Source organism: Pteropus alecto, unplaced genomic scaffold, assembly GCF_000325575.1.
Source record: "Pteropus alecto unplaced genomic scaffold, ASM32557v1 scaffold320, whole genome shotgun sequence".
In the NCBI taxonomy this organism is placed as follows: Eukaryota; Metazoa; Chordata; class Mammalia; order Chiroptera; family Pteropodidae; genus Pteropus; species Pteropus alecto.
This window is the reverse complement of record NW_006429963.1, coordinates 52,077-54,824: the sequence shown is the minus strand read 5'-3', so window position 1 is coordinate 54,824 and position 2,748 is coordinate 52,077. Positions and strand designations below refer to the sequence as shown.

At 67.8% G+C, this 2,748-nt stretch overlaps 1 protein-coding gene across 1 annotated transcript in view; it reads right to left on the bottom strand.

Annotated features, from left to right (window-relative positions):
* The window catches only part of VIPR2 (vasoactive intestinal peptide receptor 2), a 40,585-nt gene that overhangs the window by 22,132 nt on the left and 15,705 nt on the right, over positions 1 to 2,748 (bottom strand). The window lies entirely within an intron of this gene.

Sequence of the window (2,748 nt, the reverse complement as noted above, 5' to 3'; positions counted from 1 at the left end):
CCCCCTCCTGCTCATGGCCGCGGCCCCAGGCCCCCACTGCTCCTCCTGGAAAACTCGCCCTTCACTGGCGCACAGTGGGCATCTCGCTCCAGGTTCGTGGAGGTCGGCTGGCAGTGGCCACGGGCCGTGTCCGTCTGCTGCCCCCGTGAGTCACGGCCATGCTCCTGGCAGTAGAGTTGTGGCTCTGGTGCCAGTGCCGAGCGACGCTGCTGCTGACGCTGCTCCCACCACGCCCCGGCCTCGCCACTGAACCTGGCCGTGCCCCGCCCGCCTGGCCGTCCCTTCCCCCAGTGTCGCCCCGTTGCATGCAACAAGGACGGCACTCACGGCCCCTGATGGCCACGATGGCAGCTTCCTCCTGCCTTTTGACACTGCCGGAGGACCTCGTCCCAAAGCCATTAAGTCAGCAGCGGCAGGAACAGCAAACATGGGCTGTGGCGTCCGGCCCTCTGGGGTCCGCTGGACGTGTGCATCCACTCCCTGGAGGCCCCCTCACCGTCTTCAGTGTGTCCCACAGGGCCAAGAGGCCAAGCCCGGCCCCACGCAGGCCCCGCAAGAGCCCGGGGCGGGGACCTCGGGGCGCTGACGTCAGCAGGGAGACCGTGTGGTCTGGGGGCAGCATATGCTCGAGGCTCTGGCATAGCGTAGCAGAAATGTGTCCGCTTGACGTGCGGCAGGCTGCAGTGCCAGGTGGGCCTCGCGGCTATGTTTAGCAGACGTGCCCTTTAGTCAGGACTGTGTTGCTAACACAGCACGGGACTCAGGAGTGCATGTCGGCCGTCCACCCCACACAGAGCGTGTCCTTCAGCGAGGCATGTGGGCGGCAGGTCAGGGGTGGCCGAGGGGGCTACACTTAGCTGCAGACTCACTCTGGCGGCTGCATTTCTAGTTACTTCTGTGTTTCCCAGCTTGCAGCATTCCTGGGAGACCACAGACTGGGGACACTGGGCAGCAGGTGGGGACTGAGGGGGAGCCCGGCCTGAGGAAGCATCTGGCCTGATGCCAGAGCAAGCAAGGGCCACATCCACGGACGCGCTGCAGCTGGATGGCCCAAGGCTGGCGGGCGCCGAGGCCTCGTGTCCCTACAGCCTGCTTTCCCAGTGGAACTTGGAGGGGGCTGGGGGGCCGCAAACCCTCCTAATGGGACCAAACCCTCCGTCCAGCCATGGAGAGACAGAAGGCCCGAGGCGAAAGCGCCCCTCACGGAAGGGCCCTGGAGGCTGGCTCTGGTGGCACGCAGAGGGCCAGGCACAGACGGGGTGCTCCCGAGCCACGCCCGCTGGCCACAGGGTCTCTGGGCCCACATGAGGACCAGCCCGGCGGGGCATCTGCGGCATCCTGAGTGCCTCACCCCACATCGCCAGTTCCAGGCTCCTGTGCAGGCCGACTTGTTGTCCCTGGAACTGAGTCCACTTGGAAACCAGCAGAGGCTGCACACACAGCTCTGGGGCGGCGTCCGGCTGTGTGGCGGCAGGAAGTCCAGTCAAAACGGGGCGCGGGAGAAAAGTGCGCAGCTGACAGACGCGGTGGGGAGCTCGAGGGGCGTGGGAGGGGCCACCACCGCGTCCACCGCTGGTGGCCCAGCCGGGGCCCTGCAGCAGCGCTCCTGGCCCTCGGCCCGTCCGCCCCGCAGCTTCACCCCCGAGCAACGCCCCAGACCCCCACACACACTGTCAAACGCGCGCCTGGCGCCAGGCAGAAGCATCAGCACTTCGGTTGGCGCCGCCATTGTCTTCGACGTCCTCGGGGGGACCGAGGACGCGGCGTGGCTGCCGTGATCGGCCGCGATCTCGCCATGCTCCCATCCCTCTACAGCCACGTGGGGTTCTGTCCCCCAGGACAGTCGGGACAGTGGAGTGAGCGGGGGGGACAGTGGAGTGAGCGGGGAGGACGAGGCCAGCCCCCTACAGGGACCCGACAAGGCTCTGAATAAACGCCGAGGTGAGGTCCGTCCTGGAGCAGAGGAGGTGCAGCCGCCACCGCAGACGGGGGGACAGATGGGACAGCACGAAGACCGCAGAGCCCCCCCACCCCAGTTCTGCAGAGCATGAGACACTCCTGGCCCCTGCGGCCTGTCTCCTGGTCCCCAAAACGGTTAGACCGCGTCCAGCCGGGCCACTGGGGCAGGTGAAGCCAGGTCCTCCTGGTGGGGCCGGGGAGCCCCTCCTTCTGCAGACACGGCTGAGGCTGGGGCTACACTCTGCACACCCCGAAATCTCGCTCCAGGGCCCACAGGCCATCTGGTCTCGGTGTTCTCGAGAGCCAGACGGCAGCTAGGGACAACGGGAATCGGGGTCGCGCACGTCGTGCCCGGAATCGCTGAGTCGAGGCCGACGTGAGGGACCCCGGCTTCACCTGCTCTGGGCCTCGGCCACCACGTGGGCACCAGCGCTGTCCTCAGCCTCTGGAGTCGGGGAGCGAGGCGGCTGCGGAGCCGTGGGGCTGCCCCTCGCGTTCACCCCCCACGGGGCCTCCTGTAGGACAAGCATCGCGGGCCGTGGGGACGGCCAGGCTCGTTCGAGGACCAGAAAGGGACGAGACGAACCAAAAACCGCCAAGGCCCAGCAGCACTGGCGCCAGGACCCCCCGAGTGAAGTGCAAAACACGGCGGGGTGCACCCCAAAACGAGCAGGAGCGACGGCGGGAAGGACAGCAGAGCCTGGGGTGGGCCCGCAGCAGGTGAGGAGGAGGGACGAGGACGAGCTCAGGCCAGCGGTCACACACGGAGGTGGGGCAGGCCGGCCAGGC